Source organism: Thamnophis sirtalis, unplaced genomic scaffold (assembly GCF_051295495.1).
Source record: "Thamnophis sirtalis isolate CommonGarterSnake01/CBP01778 unplaced genomic scaffold, rThaSir2_p1.2 scaffold_10, whole genome shotgun sequence".
NCBI lineage: Eukaryota > Metazoa > Chordata > Lepidosauria > Squamata > Natricidae > Thamnophis > Thamnophis sirtalis.
Genome location: NW_028261390.1, coordinates 40,269,462 through 40,282,127, shown reverse-complemented (window position 1 = coordinate 40,282,127; position 12,666 = coordinate 40,269,462). Strand labels below are relative to the sequence as shown.

General features: G+C 44.7%; 1 long non-coding RNA gene across 2 annotated transcripts in view; it reads right to left on the bottom strand.

Moving 5' to 3' along the window:
* The window catches only part of LOC148043866 (uncharacterized), a 43,010-nt gene that overhangs the window by 21,596 nt on the left and 8,748 nt on the right, over positions 1–12,666 (bottom strand). The gene's annotated exons all lie outside the window — the stretch shown is intronic.

Below are 12,666 nucleotides of genomic sequence, written 5' to 3'. Positions count from 1 at the left end.
GGCGCGCGGGCTGGCACATTTATTTTTATTTTTCATTTTTTGGCCCGCCATAGAGCGACACATATCCTGGTTTGTGGCCGGGAGGCAGGCTGGCACTTTAAAGTGCATGCCGCCGCCCCGCTGTATGGCCAGGGTGGCGGCATGCACTTTAAAGTGCCAGCATGCCTCCCGGCCACAAACCAGGATATGTGTCGCTCTATGGCGGGCCGAGGCGGCATGCACTTTAAACTGCATGCCTTCCGGGCTGGCCATTCAGCGGGACATGCTTGATGTGCTCCATCCCAGCGGGCAGAGAGGGCGAGGGAGGACTGGAGGCGACGGGTGGGTGGCGAAGCGAGGCTGGTCGGGCGGCTGAGCCAGCCTGGGGGACGAGGGGTGGTCACAGGCTCCAGAAGCTGAGGGGCCTCAGAAAATCTACTTAGCACGGGCGTGGGGATGGCAGCAGGAGCTTACGTGGCACAGCAGGTCACCTAGGACCTCCTAGGCGCTGGTTGCACTGCTTATTACCATCAGTCGCCCCGTGTTCAGCAAAGCAAGCATGGGGAAGTCCTTTGCAGGCGGCTAAGACTGGCCGCCCACAAAGGACCTCCCCAGAATTGTTTTGATGAGTGCGGGGCGGCTGACGGTAGTTTACACCGGCCGCACCCGCTCAAACTAGCCTCAAACTAGCCTCAGTCACCCCGTGTTCAGCAAAGCAAGCCCGGGAAGGTCCTTTGTGGGAGGCCAGTCTTAGCCGCTTGCGCTCGGCACTGCAGCTGAAGTGAAGCCCCAAAGCCCCCGCTGCCACCGGAATATCTGCTGCCACCTCCTCCTCCTCCAACAGCACTGCGGGATTTGCTGCCCAATGCTGCGGCTGAGGTGAAGCCGGCAAAGGTCCCACTGCCCCCCCCGCCCGTGGCAGCGGCGTCTCCCCCTTTGCTCAGAGCACCTGAGCTGGGCTCTGCGTTACCCCTGCCCCCTCCTCCTTCGACGTGCTTTTGAGGAGCTATGAGTCCGTGGGAGGGAGCGGGAGCAGGAAAAAAGGCCGCAGCGCTGGGCAGCAAATGTGGTGGTGCTGTTGGAGGAGGAGGAGGAGGAGGCAGCAGCAGTTATTCTGGTGGCGGCGGGGGCTCGTCGGCATCTTCAGCGGCAGCCCACCCGTGAATAAAGCGAAGTGGAGCAGATCCATGCAGATGATGTCATCGCAACATGACTGGAGGAAGAATTCTGGGAGTTGAAGTCCACAAATCTTAAAGCTCTACCAGGACTTCAGTGGTGCTTTCACGCTTGCCTCACCGGCCATGAAGCTCACCGCACGTCACTGCAATTCAATGACATTAGAAGATGCTGTAAGTCACTCCCGGAAAAATGTCCTATGATAGGATTATATTATGGACATTGTAGTGAATGGAACTCTTTAACATTCAGCTTTTGCTTTTTATACATCAAACCTTTCATTGAACAAGCCTGGCTGTTTACAGTCTAATTTTTCTGCAAATCAGAACATTCCAATGAAATAGAATTGTAACTACCGAAGAGAAGGGAAAATGCATTTTAACACCAGGCTTTATTGCCACAAGCTGTTAATTTATGAATTCTTTTCAACTATTTTGGCAGAAAGAGCAGAAAATATTCTGGGATTACTTGGACCAGTAGTTATCACATCTCCTCCATAAATGCACAAATTTCAAAAAGAAAAAAATGGGAAGGCGGGGAAGATAGGGAATTGTTAAAAGCCTACTCATCTAATATGAAATATTTCATTTATTACAGGGTTAGCTTTGATTTTGTTCAAAATAATTTATGAATAATTATTTGTCTGCCAGGCAAAGGCAGAACTCAATTAAGAATGGCAAAACATGGTACTTTTTGTAGTATTTCCATATTTGAAGCTTACCTGGATGAAAAAGTTATGATTTACAGATTCAATTATGGACTGACTATATTTGACTTTCTAAATTTCCTATTGCCAAGTTACTGTTCAATCAAATCCAGGAAATCTGCTAGCTAACATTGAAATCATAAAAAATAAACTGAAGCTATCACATTTGAAATACATGTATATCTTCTTTTACATATTTATTTGAACCTGTATTGCAGGGGAGTCAAACTCTATTTCATTGAGAGCCACATCAGGGTTGTGTTTGACCTTAGGGCACCGGGGTGGGTGGGTGTAGCCAGGATGGGTGTGGCCAACTCAATGTCACTCATGTTGAGGGTGCCTGTGGAGGTTCCAGTGAAAACTGGCTCCTGAACTCTGTTTTTGGCTGCAATGGCTTCCTGCAACCCTCTGCCAGCAAAAATGGAGCTCAGGAGGGCCACACGCAGCCCTCCAGAGCTTTGTTTTTACTGGGAGAGGTACCACGGGCCAGTCTTTGACTGTTTCCAGGATGGCCCCACAGCACCCCAAGGACCGGATCTGGCTCCTGGGCCTCAGGTTTGACACCCCTTGCTGTAGTGGATAATGGGAAAAAATGCCAAAATGTTCAGATATTGAAGAGTAAAGGAAAATGTGAATCTGAATTGCCAATCACATCTTAACTTGTCCACACAGAAAGTGGATAGGACCTTCAGAGCCTTAAAAGTTAGAAGCAGGAAAGTTCCCCTTTCAGGTGGAATCCTTAATAAGAAGACATAAACATTCCATTTTGCCTTTGTTCTTCTTTCATCGAACTGGTTCATAACCAATTCCCAAGGACTGGAAAGCAGAGATCTTAGAACTATATAGCAATCTAATGAGCAGTGCAGCTTCATGTTGTTTAAGATTTTTGATCATCTGCAATTTGGGGAAATGTTCTTTGTTTTACTTTCTTATCCTGAGTTTTATTTTCTTCTACTCTTGTTTGGTTTGAGCATATATAACTGGAGAACAGGTGGCTGAGAGAAATATCTTCAATTAATTTTTCTATTGTCCATTTGTTTTTCTTTCTCCCATTGTCTTCCAGCCTTGAAGCAGTCCTTAATGTAGATATAAGGTAAAGGTTCCCCTCACACATATGTTCCCAACTCTAGGGGGCGGTACTCATATCTGTTTCAAAGCCAAAGAGCCAGCACTATCCGAAAATGTCTCTGTGGTCATGTGGCCAGCATGACTAAATGCCAAAGGTGCATGGAACGCTGTTACCTTCCCACCAAAAGTAGTCCCTATTTTTCTACTTGCATTTGTTACATGCTTTCGACCCACTAGGTTGGCAGAAGCTGGGACAAGTAACAGGAGCTCACTCCATTATGCAGTGCTAGGGATCCAAATCGCTGAACTGCCAACCTTTCTGATCGACAAGCTCAGAGTCTTAGCCATTGAGCAACTGTGTCTCTTAATGTAGACATACATAATACTATAAAAGACTTTCATTTACTCAGCACTCTCAGTTTGCCAAATACCTCCACTCCAAAAACAGTAAGTGTAGAAAGTTAGTATCTACACCTCCTAGAAGAATGAAATATTTTAGGAAATATTAAAAAGACAGAATATTCTATTCCCTTAAAAGAGAAATAGAAATCTTAAGGGAGACAGAAACTCTGAGCTTCAGCTCCCTGCCTCAAGCAGATATTTGGTGCCCATTGAGAAGGACTGGGCCAGCCAATCTACAAAACCAAAGATCTTCAGCTCCAGGGTGATGAGATTAAGACATGACCCTCCAGGACATAATAGAATTATCTAGAAGCAGGATTCATTGCATTGTGAAATCACCTGGGTACATTGCATCACTTTCCAGGCTTCAACCAAACTTGATTTGGACAAAGTGACCCCACATGGCCCTATGGGAGTCTGACTTGCACAAGAACAGGAACAGAAAGCTCAAGGGTAAGGCTTAAGAGAAGATATAAATAATCCTCACTCTCCACTCCATGTAGTCAGCAGCCCAGGACCATCAATAAACCATATTTCCAATTAGCCTCCATGCTTCCAGTGTCTTTCTCTCTGCTTGGAACTGAACCAGATGGATTTTTCTTCCAACAGAAGGAAGGAAGGAAGGAAGGAAGGAAGGAAGGAAGGAAGGAAGGAAGGAAGGAAGGGAGGAAGGGAGGGAGGGAGAGGGAGGCAAGGCTGGAAGTTTTGACTAAAGTGAGTGATGGCACCATATTGAATAAGCTTGGAGAGATAGGGAAGGTGTGGGTGGAGGATCTAGAGGTCTTTTGGGATAATCAGGGAACCCAATCTGCCATTTCTCCAATTGTGTGTGTATATCAGTGGTGGGTTTGTACCGGTTTTACTACCGGTTTGCTTGAACCAGGAGCAACCCACCTCTGGTGTATATGTGTGCAAAGTTGATATCAAATCTGTTAAAATATTCATGTCTGGGAGAGACATGGGAACAAGGTCAACCAATGAATATGCATAGCAACTGTCAGCCAATGGGAATTTAAACAGTTCTGAGTCTTTGCAGAGAATTGAAACAGAAACTTAAGAAGTCTGGGCATGGCTTAGCCTATTAAGCTCTTTGCTGAGAAGCTTAACCACTTCTGCTCTGAGAAGTAATCTAGCAGTCTGTCTGGGCTTGTCTACTGATAGGAAACTATCTGCTTGTGTTTGTCTGTAACTCTCCTGCCTTGTGTTTACTTGAAGAACCACCTGTTGATATTGTACATTTATTCTTATGTATATTAAAAAGTTAATGAATCCTGCTGCATCAGTTATCTGTGTGTGCTTCTGGATTTAAATTTATGCAACAAACTCGTATGAATGATTATTCCAATTGGATGGATGGATTGATCAATAATTTTATTAAAATAATAAATGGAAGAAGTAAAAGAAATATGATTGGAAAAAATATGGTAAATCATTTTAACAGTAAACAATTACAACAGTTACAATTCTATATGTATTTAGCTAATGCAAATATTATGCAATGCATTTAATTATAAGCATATACTTCTAATACACATATAAATATCATTGTTTTGTTAATAATAAGAAAGCAATATAAATAAACGTTTCTAACAAATGGACACCAATGACAGTGAATTAATGTTAAAGACTTATCTGATAATTTTCAGTAAAAAAAAAATCAGTGCAGCTGAATAAACATGGATTGCAATGCACAATTAATCATAAACTTAGCTACTTTTCCTTTTGCATGAAAATGGTTCTTAAAACTACTGGTTCCTGAATCTAGTGGCCAATGTACAGTAATAGTTTTGTAATCGCAGAAGAATTAGCAGTTATTACGTTTTCTTTCAAGAAGAGTAATGGGAGAAGCAAGATTCCAGCAGCTTCTTCCCAAAGTAATGAATGGGCCATTCCCTTATCATTATTCTTTACTGGAAGGCTGCAGATGCAATTTTTCAGAGGTCTTTTGCTTCCTGGCCAGTGGCAGAGGCCAGAATGTGCTTCCCTTCAATTCAGTTCTGCCAGAACAATGTTTCTTAGCAATTTCCCTATTGCCCACTTATAACCATTATAAACTGACAGAGTCATATCCGGAAGATGTGTTTACTTAGCCAAAGCCAAAGATCATTTCTATAAATACATTACATAGGGCTGTCAAATGTATTTTGGCGGGCCTCTCTCTAACTTTAGAGGAAATCCATGAGCATAGATTTCTATGAAAAGTCAACAAGAACTGTTAGGGAAAACACTGAAAAGTATTAGGATGGATAAAATATAGACATTGCGCTAGTGATGTGAAAGAATTTGGAACAGAGAGGGAAAATTGCATTAAAAACAAAAGCTGTAGTGTTGCAGAACAGTAGAACAAAAGTGAGCTTATTTATTTTATTTCATCAACTTAGATGGCTGCCTATCTCACATTCATGTCTCTTGACAGCTTAAAATTAAAACATGAACAGAATAAAAAACATGAAATAGCCATACAAACACCACAAATATTAAAAACAAGCAATTAAGGGCATACAATGTAATCAGCAGGAGAGCACAGCTGTTCAAGAGCTGTATAGGTAATCTTTGACTTATGACCACAATTGAGCCCAACATTTCTGTTGCTAAGTGAGTTTTGTTGTGAGTTTTGCCCCATTTTATGACCTTCTTGCTAATGTTGTTAAGTGAATCATTGTAGTTGTTAAGTTAGTAATACAGTTGTTAAGTGAATCTGGCTTCCTCATTGACTTTGCTAATCAGAAAGTTGCAAAAAAGTGACCTCCGTGCATGCTCAAGACCTTCCGTGCATGCGCAGTGTGTCATAAATGCGACGTGATGACATCCAAGTAGGTGGGCAGCCATCACTACCGGTTCGCCCAAACCGGATTGAACCGTCTGAATTGCTCCACTGTCCCACACCATTGTGGGCTTCTTCCAGTTCACATTTTTAACCAGGTGTGAGCTAACCTAAATTTTAGTTTTATATCCCCACTGGGTGGATCTAAATCAATGTCTCAATTGCTGCTGCCATCACTCTCTTTGCCAAATTCCCCTGTATCCCAGAAGTTGCTACTGAGGATACCTAGCAAGGGGAATCGCTAGCACATAATTTTCCACAAGACCAGCATATTCTTAGTAGCCTCTTACAGAGCAAATTGAAGAGCTGATTGGGAAGAAATTTAAATGAGGAAGAAGTTGCAGGACAAAGACATCCTCATTTACATTTTTTCCTTTATACTGTCAGCCTCTGCTTTGCTACTGCTTCGGCTGCCATTGAAACGGGGGAGGGGGGCATGGTATTTGGGAGAGGAATCATTGTTGTGCTGGAGGAAGTTTCTAGACACTGAACTGACCACCTTACTGCGCATGTCGAGAAGGAGTGTTTCCCGCCAAGGCCAACGGTCCAGCATTCCATCCTGGTGATGCCTTTCGAAGTTATCTCACACCTGACATTTGGGAGAATTATGATTGGACTGTGCACGGGGATGCCAAGGGGAGGGGAATGAATTATACATTATATTATTCGCTTTCACGCCTAATTAACCAGACTTAGCTTAGCTTTGTAACTGTTTATTTATAATTAGTAAAAGTACACTTGATTTCAACAAATGGAGTTCAGTGGTTTTCTTTCCTGATTACTGAATGAAGAAATGCTGACAATAAGCTAAGTCTCATTTTTCACCCAATCTGGAGCTACAACCTACGGAGGGGGGTGTCCTCACAAGAAGAAAAGAAATGTCTTTGCATGTGAGTGACCAAGAAGATGATGAGGGGGCGACGGCAGGACCATCTTTAACTGAAAGGCTGGCTGGGCTAAGAGTGGAGGAGCCTGTTGTTCGTCCCAGATGGACTTTGAGTGTGGGACAAAAAGAGGAGTCGGAGGAGTTGGATGCTGGAGTCACGAGAAGGAGACCAAAGAAAAAGTCAGCGGATTGGGGTGACTCTGGGGAAGAGGATTACAAGCTGTCCCACGCCATGAGACTCCTCGAAGAAACTTGGTCTGAACGCAAAAGCCGTGAAAGGGCAGTGGAAAGGGAGCCGGCTGAAGATCTTGAGCAAAGGTACTCGATGCATAGTTTAAGGGAGGGTGAAGAAGCCGAGGGGGTTGGGTGCAAGAAAACCCAGAACCAGCCTCTCCCCCTCCAGCTAGGGCCGCTCAAAGAGTAGGAGGGGGCAGGGGACGTCGAATGGCAAAAGTCCCTCCCTTAAATGTAAAATACGATGGAGATCCTAAGAGTTTAGGACTTTTTAACATTCAGGTCTGGAATTATATGGACATCTATGGACCTGATTTAGAGACAGATGAAATGAAAGTAAGGATGGTGTTAATGTCCTTAGAGAAAAAGGCAGCCGAATGGATGGTGGGCCTACACAAATGCAATTCCCCTCTCCTGAGGAATTTTAATGACTTTATGGCAGCCATGAAGAGGAGGTTTGATGACCCGCTGACCGAGAGACGTGGGCCCCTGAAATTTATGGCCCTGAAGCAGGGAAATAAATCGGTGGCAGATTATGTCCAGGAATTTCAACAGTTGTCAGCCTATATGAGGGGGTGGTCAGAAGATGCTTTGTTGGATCAGTTCGCTGAGGGATTGAATGAAAAAATATACCAGCAGTGCATAAACAGACGCATTCCCCGCTGGGTTACTGCTTGGTATGAACACGCGGCAGATGTTGAACTGGATTTGGCCAGGCTTCAATGCATGAAGGAGGGAGAAGCAGAGAAATCCCCACCAGCAGCTCCAAAAGCCCCCCTCCACCCAAAAAGTGAGGGAAAAGGGAGTTTCACCGGCAAAACCAAGCCTTTCACGTGCTTCCACTGCGGAAAGGAAGGCCATTGCGCCATGAATTGCCACGTAAAATTAGCTCAGACGCTCCACCCCCTCCCCAAAGAGAGGGAAGAGCGATAAAGGCCCCAGGCAAGAAGAGAGAGGCTGCGTGCGCCGCTGAGAATGTTCCCCAGCATTTCCAGCCAGAGGAAGAGGGAGGCGTTAGCTCCAGCTCGTCTGATGAATCGGATGAGGAACAATCTCATCGCTGGGTAAGTTCCAAAAGGGGCCCCATGCTTATCCCAATTGAACTAACAGTGCCACCTTCTGGCACGCCTGAAAAACTTTTAGCTCTCCTGGATTCTGGTTGTTTTCGCTGCATGATAAGTCCTGAAATGGTGGAGAAACTTGGCTTAAAATTGAGGACTTTGAAAACCCCTATTGTTTTTTGCCAAATTGATGGTTCTATTGCAGGAGGGGGTCCTGCTCATTTTTATACTGAGCCCTTAGAGATGAAAATGGGGACCCATCAAGAATTAATCACTTTTATTGTGGCACCTGGCATGGACAGGCCCCTTATTTTGGGACTCCCCTGGCTTCGTAAGTGGAACCCTCACATTAACTGGAGAAAGGGGTGGTTGCATATTCGCACTAGCACACCCCCTGAACGGGAGGTTGAGACTCCAGATCCTGCTGATTCTAACCCTGCATTGGCCGCCAGAGGGCAGGAGAGGATCGAAGGGGAGGAGAAAATTGCTAAAGAATATTGGGACCTAAGAGGAGTGTTTAGTGAGAAATCTTCTGATAAACTCCCCCCCCCACAGGCCCACTGATTGCACCATTGATATTTTGCCTGGGGTGAAGCTTCCCAAGCCCCAAATATATTCAATGTCCCCTAGGGAAATGGAGGAAATGAGAAGATTCATTCATAAAAATTTGGAAAGGGGGTTTATTGAACCGGCTAGACCCAAGGTGGCGGCTCCTGTGCTATTCAGGGAAAAGAAAGATGGCTCTCTTCGTCTGTGTGTTAATTTTAAGAACCTTAATGGGATATCGGCTCAAAACCTCTATCAGTTGCCACTGATGAAGGACATGCTGGCCCAATTGGGGAAGGGCCGCATTTTCACTAAGCTGGACTTGGGAGAAGCATACTATAGAGTCCGTATTAAAGAGGGAGATGAGTGGAAAACTGCTTTCAACTGCCCCCTTGGCTGTTTCCAATTTCGTATGATGCCATTTGGCCTACAGGGGGCGCCTGCGGTCTTCATGCAGTTAATTAATGAGGTGTTGCATGACCATCTTTACAAAGGCGTTATCGTATATTTAGATGATATCCTTATTTACACGGAAACATGTGAGGAACACGTAAAGCTGGTTCGTACTGTGCTGAAGAAACTTAGAGCCGCGGAGCTTTACGCCAAATTGTCCAAATGTGAATTCCATCAGGAGAAGGTTGACTACCTGGGCTATCGTATCTCCCATGTGGGTGTTGAGATGGACCCCGCTAAAGTCAAAGCAGTCACTGAGTGGGAGGTCCCTCATACACGCAGGCAATTGCAAAAATTTTTGGGGTTTGCCAATTTCTATCGCCAGTTCATCCCCTCTTTTGCTAAGATAGCTCTTCCCATAACTAACCTTTTGAAGTCCAAAGGTGGGGCAAAACCCAAACCTAGCCAGCCGTTGAATTGGACCATGGAATGTCAAGCTGCCTTTGAGAAGTTAAAACGGCTTTTTGCAGAGGAACCGGTCCTCAAGCACCCGGACATGGACGCGCCTTTTGTGGTTCAAGCTGACGCCAGCGACGTGGCAGTGCGGGCCGTGTTGCTTCAAGCCGATAGTCAAGGTAACTTACAACCCTGCACATACACCTCTCACAAACTAACTGACATGGAGAGACATTGGGCCATTTGGGAGAAGGAGGTGTTTGCTGTCTGTTGGGCTTTGGCCACTTGGCGCCATTTTCTGGAAGGCGCCAAACACCTGTTCGAGGTGTGGACTGACCATAAAAATTTGGAAGCTTTGAGAACTCCCAGAAGACTTTCTCCTATACAGATGCGCTGGGCTCAGCATTTCAATCGTTTTAATTTTACCCTGAAATACATTCCAGGGGGGAAGAATTTTATGGCTGATGCTTTATCCAGGCTTCCTCAATACAACTGTTCTAAACTCAGCGTGGTCCAGCCTGTCTTTCCCACGACGAGCCTCGCTGCTCCTAGTTGTTACTAGAAATCAGGCACGCTCTAAAGTGGAGATGTCCCAGGACTTTCTTTCCAATCTCAAGAAAGCCCTCCCTGATGATGATTGAACCAACCAACCAAAGCACGTGAATGAATGTACTATGAGGGATGAGTTGCCCTGGATTGGGGCAAAACTTTACATTCCTGCGTCTCTTCGAATTAATTGTTCTTCAGCGAGCTCATGATTCCCGAATGGCAGGGCATTTTGGTTTCGTTAAAACGCTCCATCTCGTCAAAAGACAGTTTTGGTGGCCTTCTTTGAAAAAGGACATTGAACGTTATGTTGCCAGTTGTCCCGTTTGTGCTGCTGCTAAACGCCCGCCGGGGAAACCGCAAGGACTGCTCCAGACTGTAGCTCGCCCTGTTGCCCCTTGGAAGGAGATCTCTATGGACTTCGTCGAACATCCTGAGAGTCAGGGACACACTGTTATCTGGGTTGTTACTGACTTGTTCTCCAAGCAAGTCCATTTCATCCCTTGCTCCAAGATTCCTTCTGCTAAGACTCTTGCTAAGATGTTCATCTCCCACATTTACCGCTTACATGGGGTGCCCGACCGCATCATTTCGGATAGAGGTGTGCAGTTCACCTCCATATTCTGGAAGGAGTTTCTGAAGCGGATTGGCTCTGCCCAAGGCTTAAGCTCCGCCCACCACCCTCAGACTAATGGGGCTTGTGAGAGGACTAATTCTGTACTGGAACAATATTTACGTTGTTTCATCAACTACCAGCAAGATGATTGGGTGGATTTGTTGCCACACGCGGAGGTGGCTTATAATAATTCTGTGCATATCAGCACTGGGTTCACCCCTTTCCGTGTGGTGTTTGGCCAGGATTTTGTGCCCATTCCTGAGGTTCTTCGTGAGCAGCCCCAAGTATTGTCTCTGTCCGAGTGGAGTGATCGCCTTCGATGCGTGTGGCCTTTAGCTCTCCAAACTTTGGACGCTGCGCATCGCGCCCATAAGAAACAGGCTGATAAGAAGTGGACTAAGCCGTATGATTACAAAGTTGGTGATCAAGTTTATTTGTCCACCAGATTTCTTCAGACTCCACAAAAGTCGAAGAAGTTGGGGCCTAAATATGTTGGCCCATTTCCCATTGTCAAGATCATCAATCCTGTTTCTGTTCGACTGCAGCTGCCTAGACACCTCAACCGGGTTTACCCTGTTTTTCATGTTAACCTCATCAAACCTGTCTGCACTTCGTCGTTGCGTCCGCCTGCTCCTCCACCTCCCGCTCCGCTTTTGATTGACGGTAAACAACACTCCTCCTCCCAAATCTCAGGACGCAAGGAAGGGATATTTAAATCTTTACTGTTGTTCCATAAGATAACTAAATACCAGAGTCATGACCCTCTGTGTACCTGTGCATTTATCTACATGTGTACAACTAAATGAATGTGAAGGCTAGAGTATGGGTGACCAACTCAGCTCTTGGCTCTCCCACCTTCACCTTGTTTCATTAACTATGAGTAACGAGTTTCATGTGAATGAATGCAGGCAGTGGTAAATAAAATTAAAATCCTTGGGCTTCTCTCTCTATTCAGCATGGGATACAGTCAGGTCAAAGCTCTTATTAAATAGCATGTAAACTGACACAGAGTGCTAATTGGTTTTAGCCAGGATCCCAATCTCTATTGCCAGAAAATCCAACAGATACTTTGCTTTCCCTATGGCATAGTTAATTAAACTTCCCAAACACTGGAGGGCCTTTATCTCATATCATACCCTCCCCTCAGCTGTCCTTGAAGTTTAATACAGGAAGATTGCTTACCCAGAGAGAAATTAAGCTTGTGACTCTGTACAGACAGAAACAACAGAGCACATGCTATGCAGTGCCTGTATAGATGTACTAGCTTAATCTTACCATTACTGCATAAATATGATGGCGTACAGAAGGCCCACTTCCCTACAGCTTTCAGATCCTAATCCTGCTATAACATAGTGTTGACTTATTCTAGGCAGCTCTTAAAATTCCTTGGAAGATGACCTGTGCTATAAACTAGGTTTAATTAGCATCTGGTTAGCCATTCTAGTGTGCTCTGTAATTTTCCACATGTTAATCTTTCTACTCTTACACCTGTCTAATGCTCCTACTCTCTATATATATTTCATACCTTCTAGCTTTTCAACATTTTAAAACTCTGACGTGTCTTCCATACTTTTACTCACTGTGCCTCATACTCCTTAAGTTGATCTATGACTGCAATAGCAATTTGATTTGAGTAAGTGAATTACAATAGATCAAGGGAGTAGTTCATATTTATTTCATGCATTTGTGTGCATATTTCAGAGTTGTAGGCCATTATTCATCACTGCAACATTTAATTATTTAATTGATTTAATATTAGCAAAAAAAGATTAA